Here is a 12,230-nt window from a genome sequence, read left to right on the forward strand (position 1 = left end):
TTCACACACTGGCGAGAGCTGAAAGAGGAGGAGGGATGCCCGACCGATGGTGACCTGGCGCTGTTACTGCTGTTACCCTCTACTTAGGAGACTCACTGTCTGCAGGTCGGCTGCCTCAGGTACATTTTAAGATAAAGTGTTAGCCTACATAGAGACAGCTTTCATTTTAGTTTGTCTTTAACACTTTGCTGTTAGCACCGCGAGCTCAATATGCTTGTGTCAACCGCGATTGTAAATCATAAAAGCGGTGAATGAGAGACTGCGGACAGAGCAGATTGAAATATGGCTTTCTACATGCTGATCACATGTATTGATAAAGTATTGGCTTGGCTGGCAGAGGTTTTATCGCACTTAACAAACGTAGCGTGAGGAGGAGGTCAGCCCTGACATGCAGAGAGCAACTCATTTCTGAATTTCGAAAATCAATAAATAAATAANTTCCTTATCCGCTGCGAGGGTCATAAGGACAGAGGGATGTCGTATGCTGTAAAGCCCTGTGAGGCAAATTCTGATTTGTGATATTGGGCTTTATAAATAAAATTGATTGATTGATTGAAAGATTTTTGCGACAGTTGTAACAGACAATACTGTTTTTTGTCTGTAGGGGGACCCCGTGAGGTAAATAGCACAAACCTCCATTGTGTTGCTTTAAGAGATTTTACAGTGGTTAAAGTCTCCATGGAGATTGTTTGTTTGGATTCATTCTTGTGATGCCTGTTATCGTCTCACAAAGTTCGTTCATAGTAAGATAGTTAAAAAATATGGCAGAAGAAAAGAAGACAAGATAACAAAGATTATACTTCTGGAGGAATGCAATCACAGGCAAAGTAAATTTGATCCCACCCCAACACTAGAAAACTAGTAGGTAGGAAGGAAACAATTGTAGGAAGGAATTGAAACAAAAATTAATTCTGTCAAATCTATAGTGTAAAATCAAAAGCATATCCATTGGGGTTCTCCTGGCTGCAGAACGCTCTTCTCCAGGTGCATTCGTTTTTTTCATTTATCAACATAAACTCAGTCATGTCCACTTAAGATAGAGTCAGAGGTACCTTAAGTTTTTTTTCCACCTAATTTGGTTGCTCAGGTCTTTTAGGCAACAGTCTGGGTACACCTTAAGTATAAGACCAAGACAAAGAGAAACCTTAAATACTTAAAGCTGCAGTAGGTAGAAAGCCTGAAAACGGTTGATTTTTGAGTCTCATCTGAGTTAGGTTTCGTTCGTCTCCGCCCTGAGCCCCTCCTACCAGATGTGCAGCGGCACGGGAACGTGCAGTAGAACAGCCAATAGGTACGCAGCGGTCTGAGCTGACCTGTGATTGGTTGATGCACTTCGGCACGATACTGATTCTTTAGAGGCTGAACACAGAGCCATGGTGAGGTGCAGAAACCTATTGTTTGTCTCAGACCACTTGATTTACATTATGCTTAGAGGATATTATAAAATTTTTACTCAATTATACCAAAACAATGTTGCCTACTGGAGCTTTAAGTGAACATCTAAGGAAACATTAAGGAGAAGACTTACGGGTGTTTTGTGCAATCAATTTTATTTGAAGAAACCTTAAAGGGACATTGTGTAACATTTTCAGTTGTTTATTGGCAAAAATGAATGTCTGCATTCATAAATATGTCATCATTGGTGTATTATTACTTCCACCAATAATCTGACTCATTCTCATAAAAGGAGAATTTCGGATTTGTTTGTACATTGTGTGGGTAAGTCTGGGGGATTCCATAACGTTTCACCATCTTGAGAATACATCCGCCAGCAAGGGACATATAGCACTACCAGGGAATAGCCCCGCCTTCGGTGTTTTCGTTGAGAGCCAGGCCAGCATTGCGTGACTGAGAAGCCGAAGGAGAGGAGCAATAGGCGCTTTGCTACTACCCCGGCACTACTGCAGCATTACAAAGTCCCACTCTTTGAACATAAGCATGAGTTAAACAAGTGGCTCAACCTCATACACCTCATCCCTCTCCTTGCATCACTGCGCTACTGTTAGCTGTTAGCCGCTGTTAGAGGCTCACAGCGGCCCTGGCCTGTGATTACGCGATTGGCAACGAGGATTCCATCTCCCGTGATGCTGCATATGCATGATCCTGCATTATGCTCAAAGAGTGGGACTTTGTTATGCTGCAGTAGTGCTGGGGTAATAGCGGTGCCACTAACAGCCGCTAACAGCTGTCAGCGGCGCAGTAATGCGAGGAGAGGGATGAGGTGTGTGAGGTTGAGCCACTTGTCAGCTGTCAAAAGACAAGACGTGATTGGTTTGTTTCGATTTACACCCACCCCAACAGTCCTACGTTGTAAACACAGCCAGCATGGTGAGGAGGGGGTTTGTCAGCTCGCGTCGCGTGTGTCTGTGTAGGAGCCTGAATGAATACTCATGGTTTCATCAATGTGATAGCTTTTTGGTACACAGTGGCTACCATTGTTGCAATATGCATTTGAAAAAGTGAGGTGTTAGAGTGCGCTATCTTTTTGAATGCAATCAGGGGCGAAAATCCCATTTCATAGTTGGGGGGGACAATAACCATTAAAATTTTAGAGAATAATTCCAGGGGGAGGGACAAGGAAAAAAGTTGTAGCCTGTATTTTATACAGCATCTTATACCGCAATTTGACGCTTTAATCTTCTCTCTGTCTCTCCAACAGGCAAGCATAGGACCTTTCTTAGCACTGGCTGAGTCCACCTGCACATGTCCAGATTTAAAACAAAATGACTGAAATCAAATCACTTATGAGAAATGGCTTAACAACTAAACATTTCCTGCAATTAAACTGGTAAACTGGTTTATAAACAGTCCTCTCCTGTCCTCTCTGACTATCACTAAACTCTGAGCTTAATCATTAGCTTTTAGCTTAGCAGCACTCGTAATTGTGTAGGCTTTAGAACAATGCAGGAGAAATGTTGCAGACAGCCTGGGCCTGGGGCTTGTTGTAACAGTAAATGGAATGTGTTGTAACTTGTGTAAGTTAAACTGTGTCTGTGTGAGTGTACATCTTACCCCGCAATGCGCAATGTGGGCAGCCGGGTCCAGCCACTACTGCTGCCAAGTATTAACGGCTGCTAGCCCCGCCCGTTGGAAAGAGTGTGGGATATACCATTACTAGGAATGGGAGGGGGGGAGTAAATCTTTTAAGATTTAAATAGCACATTATTGCGCGATTATAATGAGCACCGCTTACATTGTGCTTTCAATAAATACTACTGCATTGTTCAAAAATTATTAATTGTGTCTCAAATTATTCTAGGGGGGGACAGCTTTACTGGAGGGGGTCATGTCCCCCCTGCCCCCCTGGGATTTCCACCCCTCAATGCAATATATGATTTCAAGGTTTGATGGGAGAAATTCCTACACACTGTGGCTTTAACAAGGAAATAAAGGAAAATCTTCACTTGTTTTGTACAACCAGCCCCAGGTCTTGGAGCTGGTTTGGTTCGCATTCAATACATCAGGTATATCAGAAGAACTTGAAAAAGACAAATACATCTTCATCCATTTGGGCTGAAAAAGGAGTCCCTTCTCTTTCCCCAGTTATAGTCGCTAATATTTTTTTAAGGAAATGAATCTTCTCCTTTGACATGATTGGACGTGCACCACAACTGTAATGCTAACAGCTGGACTGGACAGACACTTTTTATGTCTGAGACAGATCAGACCTCGCTGAGGAATCCAGAGTTGAATTGATGTACTGGTGATGCTCACACCACAGTTTGTGACAAACCTCTATTACTTTAGGGCAGAGGCAATTCATTACAGCAATGTATGCTCGGACTTGGTTTACCGTGCTCACCACATTTTCTCTTTAAGTCTGTAGAGGGCAAACTCATGCTGTGCTGCATGTTTCACATTTTGAAGAAAAGTGCAATTTTAACAAAAAACAAACAATTTTCAGCAGTGATGAACTGGTAATAGACTGTAGGCTCTTTTTAGTGAACCCAGCATCAAGACCTCAGTCAAGTGTACCCTGCCCAGTTTGTCTTGTGTGAAAAACACACTTTTAGTAATTACATATAAATTGCATTAACGAATTACATTAATTACATGTAAACACATTATAAGTGGACACAGGGCTCTCCCTGATAGTTTGGGAAACCTGGAAACTAACAAAAGCAATTTTTAGATTTTGCAATTTTACAAGTACTGCAATTCAATGTTACAATTTATTGCAATTTTTGCCTACTTTTTTAACACAAGACCATGGGAAAAGTTGAATCACCTCCTAAGCCCTATGATAAGCTATTATGGCAAGGCTTAACTATACAGACCAATGAGCAGTGATAACTAACACGTCTTTGGGGTCATCGGGTGGGAACCTCCTTTCACCAGTGTTTCATCTAGTTGGTCCCACGACACCTCCAGGAGGCTCCAGTGATCTCTGGCATCCCAGAGACACTCCCCTAATGCCAGCTCTCACTGCTCCCCGCACCAACCCAACAACCTCCTTTACCTTAGTTACACATGGCTTTCTCAGCCCAAACAGCACTGCCACCTTCAACAAACCCAGGCTCCGTTTATGCGAGCTCCAGGTATCGTGCCGATACTACCTTTCCCAGCACATTCACCATACCCTGTTTCACACGCTACATAGCATAACTCCAATATAAGCTAAAGATAAAGGAGATAGAGAAGATAAATTCACAGGATCAGGATCAGCAAACACACTCACCTTGCAGCATAGTCTCAAACAAAAGCGATTCAAATAGGCCACTCCCACACTTAAAGGAGCTATATGTAAGAAATCTAAAGCAAATAGTCGTAAAATCCTCCTAATATGTCACAGAGACTAAGGAATAATGTTCATATAACATACTGATCTCACCGACAACAATAGTATGGCCAGAATATTCGTATTTAAAAAAAATATTTTACGGTCCGCAAATTATGTTTATGTTTTGAATTTGTGTTTTGGCCTGTTGCGCCACCCACCGCAGTCTACCAGTCACGCAGTCAGTAGAGTCTCAGCATCAGTTACAGTTACGACTAAGCTACAGCAGCACAGCGAGCAGCAATAGCAGTGTCCCGGTACATAGCATTAGCAGCCGGCTCCTCTGCTGTATCCCGGCAGCAGTGTTAGCAGCAGAGAAGCCGGACTTGCTCAAATGGTCCGCTGTCCAGCAACCTCGAATCTGTAGGGGAGGGGGGGCGGACACGACTCGCGGCAGTATTTTGAATTTGAGTGCAGTAACCGTTTTGGCCACATTCTTACATACAGCGCCTTTAACCCTATGGGCCCGAACGACGCATAGTACGTCCAAATTCACACCTGTTCTTCTCTATTGATTCGTCATAGCGAGAAGCCATGCATATCACGTGAAACAGCAGAATCGTAGCTTTTCGACAAGACCAGGCACTTGTCGGTAGTCCAATGTTTTCACAGCGGAAAAAAAAAAGATAAAGTTACACTAAAATGATGTATAACAGAGCTTTCATACAGCTTTGCACACACATTACTCTTAGATGGATTACTCGCGAATGCAGGCTCGCACAGAAATGCCACGCATATCACATGAAAGTCCCATCCCATCATGCTATAAATCCAGATCAATTGTCTACAAAATAAAAACCTGACGAATTTCTTTACAATCCATCTTGTTATCAGTCACTTCATATAGCGAGGAATATCGTATCTTACCATGTCTTAGGCTTGCGTGTGTTCCAGTTAACACTCGTAAAACTTTGTATGACAAGACCAGCGTACTTCACCTTTGCTTACACAGACAACTGTAGCCTAATTATGCATGCATGACAGGGCCGTAGTCACCATATACATTGAGGGGGACACGTGCCCCCCCCCCCCAATGCCAGAATTTTTTTTTTACTGCAAGCAAAGTGGCAAATATTATCTTGGAGGACATCATTGCACTTGGTTGACTATTTTTCTATGATCTTAGATGTAAATATTGCATGTTTCTTTCAGATAAAACACATTTTTGACTTGTGAATGAGTCAATGGAATTTCTTGCAATAATGAAAAAATACTGGCAATCATGTCCGCCTGGCACAAACCACATGTTTTGGACAGCTGTGAAGTGACAGAATGTCCCACCATCATGGTTCTTATATTGCCAGATTCCAGAGAGTCTCCTCTCTTCATATATGGCAGAATATGTCAACTTCCAACTTGCTATGGTGAGATACATGTAAAAATGTAAGAATTTAGTCACACAGATTTGTTTTTTTCATTGAGATAAAAATTAATATAAAAAATACAGGCACATAGAAGGACATGGAATGATGGCAAATCTGGTTAGCCCAGATTGTCCTGAAAAAAAAAAAAAAAAAAAAAAGATATAGCATGTGTATGTAGCCTTTAGAATGACTGTGATATGAGCTCAAAAGTAAAGGCAGTAAAAATACCCCAAAAACGCCTAGGGCCCATAGGGTTAAATAACCTTCCTCTTCCTGGATTTTCTCATGAGAGGACTGATTGGTGGATCTCTCCACCTGATCTCAAGGAGTTATGTACCCTGCAGATCTGTAACGTTTATACAGCCATGTGGTTGATACAGTCTTGTGATCAACACAGTCATGTGATACAGAGAGGACATATTGCTTTTGTATACTTCAGTGTGATCAGTCTGCTGGTAATGGCATACTTAGCCATTAATTCAGTAGGCAGTATGAAGCACATAGGCCTACTGATTGTCTGCAGAATGTATACAGTCTGGGTGCAATCTGCAATCAGAATGCAGTGCAAGAGTAGAGGCCATTACTTGAAATTTTATTACATCTATAAAACATTATATATTATCACATGAATTGCAGAAGAATGTCACCATGCTGCCCACCATGACACAGTGTAGGACTGCAAAGTAAAAGAAGGACTGCTTTGCCCAATTCACTTCCCAGCAAACTGGTGGCAACATCTTCCCTCCTAAAATAGCTAGACCTTGTGGCAAAGATCAGTTTGGTCTATTTAGTGGTGTAGAGAGCATTTCATTTCTGCTGTCCAACTGTAAACAGATGGCAGAGGTGGTAGGATGTAGGTCATAACCGTCAGTTTTAGAATTCATGGGTTTTGCATTCCTGAGGTGTAGTTTATAGTTAGAGATACAGTTATAGTATAAATTCTTTTTGAAAAGTGACATTTGTGTTTTCTACGGTCTGTTCTGTAAGACGTTTTTTCGGCCAAAGAAAAGAAACTCAATGTTTTTTTAACATAACATAAGGTTATACCACTACAGATTACTGAATACATATCCTAAAATGTAATTTGTAATTATATTCCATTAGATTACTCAATCTACATAATGTATTCTCAATACTTTGGATTACTTTTGGAATACTTCAGAATAACTTTCGTCTAGGTTTTACATTTCCATGCCAAAAACACAACAGTGCCCTGGCTGTGCATCTCCTCTGCCATTGTAATGTGGCAGGTGCACTGCACACATTCTTTAAAATCTGTTTTTAGGAAGTGCATGTCTCATATGAATCTTACACTGTCTCCTAAAGCCTAGTATACACTGTGCGATTTTGGGCCATCCCAGACATAATATGACCAGCATTAAAAAACTTGGCAATACCTTTGATCGTGGCTCTCAAAGAATGGTCCTACGTTGCACAGTGAGAGAGGTTCAAGAATGGCCATTGTCACAGTCTTGCGATCTAAGAAGGCCTGGGATAAAATTCTGACAGTGTCAGAAATTTGGAATGACCATCTCACTGTGTGACTGTTGTTACAACCAACATCTACTAACCAACCAATAGAAATGCAGCATGAAATGATGCACTGGTGCTAAACCCAAACAAACAGATAGCAGCTTTCCATGGGGGGAAAACTGTGCTATAATACATGCGTGGGATTCCAGCAAAGAGGAAAACCTTGTGGAGTTGTGGCAGCAGAAGCCTTGCCTGTATTATGTGTCCTCCAGCTCTTACCATGATCGTGAAAAGAACGGCGAAGCATGGAGGGAAATGGCGGCAGAGTTACAGCTGCCAGGTGAGCAATTTAGCAGCTAGCGAACACACACACAGACACACCGCAGTATATAGTGCCTAACAACTTCAGGTTATTTAATAATGTGACCCTCTAAGTTGTGCTTCACAGTTGGAGTAAGTAAGGACTAAGTAATAATCCGTGCAGCATCCTTGTGCACTAAGTATGGGAAGCTATTGCATTGTACGTCATAGCCTGTCCCACAGTGTAGCTGCGCTAAACTTATAAGACTGCTAATATCCCACAGTCTGTAGGAGACTTAACCGCAAGAGAGGCACTCTGTCCACACTGTAAAATAAGCACTTCTGCTACATCATGTAAACAAACCACGTAGACTACCTATCAGCTGCACACTCAGCTAGAGACATACCCACTTTAAAGATGGACGAGTACTTGCTGTCTTTCTGCGTTTGCACTTTAAACAAAAAAACACACATTTTATATTGTGATTTTTACTGGAAATTGCACACAATATAGCCTACAGCAAATGGTTTGTTTTTAGTGATGATCACTTAGCAGAAACGTTCAGCTCCCTGGTGATCTCCCTCCAGCCAGCTGCCACCTTATTTGGGCTTTTCCAGTTTAATGAGAATATGTTGTGTCGATAATTCCTCATTTCAACTTCACACATTTCTCATCCATCTTGGAGCTTTCAAAGTAAGCGACAGGAATAAATATAAACAGGGCATACAACAAAATTTAAACTCAAAATGGCAGCGCTGCATCACTCACAGCCACTCAGAATATTTTAACAGAAATCAGTGCAATCAAACTGGCGCTCGCTCGCATCATGTTCAGTTAGTACACTATGTTAGAGCAAAAATAAATAAATAAAGTAATCCCTTCAAGTAATCTATTTCTACAGACAGTAACTGGATTCAGAATACCACCAATTTAAACTCTAAGTGTGATGGAATACAGTTACTCATATTTTGTATTATGTACATTACTTTGCTGTTAACTTAGTTACATGTATTACATTACTCCCCAACCCTGAGTGTGGAGCAGTGGCGTAGGGTTGTTGCAATGGGCCCAAGTGCATGCTATCGTGCACATATCATCTTGTTATATGATCAGAGACATGACATTAGACATACAGAAATTTTAATGGTTGATTTATAGTTCTAGAATAGCTGATTTATAGACTTTTTGATTTATACTTATAGAATAAGCATATACATTTTGCTATAGATGCTATTTACTATTTTACAAAAAAGAAAAAATAATCATGATAGAGATGGGTTTGACTTTTTCAAGGGCATTAACAGCAAATGGCACTGTTTTTAATATTACGAGTTCTTCTTTGAACACAGGCATATTTTCAAGGTGGCAATCACTCATAAGGGCCCAATCTCCACCCAACACATTGCTGAAGGGCCCATTCTCTCTGTGGGCCCCCCCACCTCATGGGCCCCAGTGCAACCACACTGCCTGCACTGTCCATATTTATATCCCTGATGTGGAGCATTTGGCTCGTTTGGATAGTGGTGGATGAAGTACTCCAATTCTTCCCTTAAGACACAGTTACAAGTGAAAGTCCAACTGTTGCCCAATTCTCCTGGCTACGGCCCTGTCAAGTGCTTCAATGGGTCGGTGTGGAAATGACTTTACTTTAGGGTAAGAAGCTATAAACTTAGATGCAAAATGACACTGCTTCAAATTTCCTTCATTGAAATGTTAAATGGACATAATATGATAGTATATTTCGAAGGTGAGTAGGGTTAATAGGTTACTCTCTATTCTTATAAAATAGATGAGTGTCTCGAATAAAATTGTAAAACTATTCCTTTTAGTTTCACAAATGTGTATTCTCGTTGTTGAATAAATGTATCTTCCTGTAGCCTACATTTTTGCTGACAGTTTCTCACGCTGGCAACAACAAAGCAAACGCCAGGTTTTGGACACTTTCTGTCCCCACTTTACTAGAAAAATGACAGTTTGATTCACATCCACAGAGCACCGCTGACAAAATTTCCGCAGTAAAATAATACGTACAAATTCAATGAATCACATCGTCTGTGGTCCGAGGTGCACTGGCTGATATGTAAAGACAAACGTTTACCTACCTTATTTATGAGAGAATATTGATCTTGTCGTGGCACATGGATCCCTCCTGTGGTGCTGATGGTGATATATCCAGTAGTTAATCATGAAAAACACCAGTGCTGTCCTTTGGAAAGTCCGTTCGACGCATCAGTGAACGTGTTATTTCTCGCTGTGTTGAGACGGATGAGAGGAGTCTCCGGCGGCGTCTCATCAACACACGGGCAAACTTTTCCTATTCTCCAAACACTGGCCCCACTGCTGCTGTGACATCACCAGCCTCTCCGCCAATCACGGGCTTTAACAGCCCTGCATGTTTCATTGATATGAAATGTGGATCATTTATTTGCTTGATTATTATCGCATATTTGTAATGAGGCTACATTCTGTCTAGTTAAATTATGGATACCCATGAGGGGAGTTTTGAAGTAGTCTACCTCAAACTTTCATTTTCACAACTGGCACTGCTTTTGGTAAAACTGCCTCAAATTAACAGTTTAATAATTGCACGCGTTTTGTGTTTTCTGCATGGATGGGATGTTAACTAAACAAAGCAGGCAACTGCTGCCAGACTCCCCACATTCCCAGGCTGAGGACAGAGCATGCAGTCGTTTTGTAAAAACTTACAGTGATATAATCACAATATCAACAGCATTTTACAAAAAGAAATACATTTTTAAAAAAACACAACATTTCAGAAAATGCATTTGTTTTGTGAAATGTTGTAGTGTTTTGTGAAAATTTGTTGTGTTTGTGAAATGTTGTAGTGTTTGTTAAATGTTGTGTTTGTGAAATGTAGTGTTTTGTTTTAGTGTTTTAATTGTTTTTGTGAAATGTTGAAATGTTTTGTGAAATGTTGTTGTGTTTATGAAACGTTGAAGTGTTTTGTGAAATGTTGAAGTGTTTTGTGAAAATTTGTTGTGTTTGTTAAATGTTGTGTTTGTGAAATGTTGTAGTGTTTTGTTTTAGTGTTTTAATTGTTTGTGTGAAATGTTGTGTATGTTAAATGTTGTGTTTATGAAACGAAGTGTTTTGTGAAATGTTGAAGTGTTTGTGAAATGTACTGTTTTGCAAAATGTTGTAGTGTTTTGTGAATGTTGAAGTATTTGTTAAATGTTGTTGTGTTTGTGAAATGTTGTTGGGTTTGTGAAATGTTGCAGTGTTTGTTAAATGTTGTGTTTGTGTTTTGTGAAATGTTGTTGTGTTTGTGAAATGTTGTTGTGTTTGTGAAGTGTTATAGTGTTTTGTGAAATGTTGTTTGTGAAATGTAGTTGTGTTTTGTGAAATGTTGTGTTTGTGAAATGTTGCTGTGTTTGTGAAATGTTGCTGTGTTTGTGAAATGTTGTTTGTGAAATGTAGTTGTGTTTTATGTAATGTTGTGTTTGTGAAATGTTGTGGTGTTTTGTGAAATGTAGTGTTTTGTGAAACGTTATTGTGTTTGTAAAATATTGTAATGTTTTGTTAAATTTTGTTGAGTTTGGGAAATATTGTTTTTGTAAAATGTTGTTGTGTTTGGGAAATGTTGTGTTTTTTGAAATGTTATATCTGTGAAATGTTGTTGTGTTTTGTCCCTCAGGAACACCATGTAAACAAGACAGGGCCACAGGTAGTAATGCATAGTTGATATTGCAAAAAATGCAAACTGCAAAATCAATCAATCAATCAATTTTATTTATAAAGCCCAATATCACAAATCACAATTTGCCTCAGAGGGCTTTACAGCATACGACATCCCTCTGTCCTTTGGACCCTCGCAGCAGATAAGGAAAAACTAAAAAAAAAAAAAAAAACCTTTAACGGGGGAAAAAAATGGTAGAAACCTCAGGAAGAGCAACTGAGGAGGGATCCCTCTTCCAGGACGGACAGACGTGCAATAGATGTCGTACAGAACAGATCAACATAATAAATTAACAGTAATCCGTATGACACAATGAGACAGAAAGAGAGGGAGAGACAGAGACAGAGAGAGCTGCAGGACAGACGGTAATGACAGTAGCTTACAACAACATTAATTAAATTAATAATATTATAATTCTAATTACGGCTATTGTGGTTCATGTTGAAAGTATATATTAATATCTGATAGTATACATTATGTGACAATAATCATATGTGTATAATAACAGTAGAAGTATGACTAATGATAACAGCAGCAGCAGGAGGCATCAGGCAGGACCACAGCAGCAGCACAACCACACACTTCACTCTATCCAGGCACCGCTGCGATATGAGTTAA

The 12,230-nt window shown here is 40.2% G+C and overlaps 1 protein-coding gene across 1 annotated transcript in view; it reads right to left on the reverse strand.

Annotated features, from left to right (window-relative positions):
- megf10 (multiple EGF-like-domains 10) overlaps positions 1-10,196 on the reverse strand; it is a 138,746-nt gene extending 128,550 nt beyond the window's left edge. Inside the window, exon 1 of the mRNA XM_050052658.1 lies at positions 10,018-10,196. The gene's annotated coding sequence lies outside the window, so the exon portion shown is untranslated. The remainder of the gene's footprint in view (positions 1-10,017) is intronic.
- Between the last annotated feature and the right edge of the window lie 2,034 nt (positions 10,197-12,230).

The sequence above is a fragment of the Epinephelus moara genome, chromosome 9, assembly GCF_006386435.1.
Source record: "Epinephelus moara isolate mb chromosome 9, YSFRI_EMoa_1.0, whole genome shotgun sequence".
NCBI lineage: Eukaryota > Metazoa > Chordata > Actinopteri > Perciformes > Serranidae > Epinephelus > Epinephelus moara.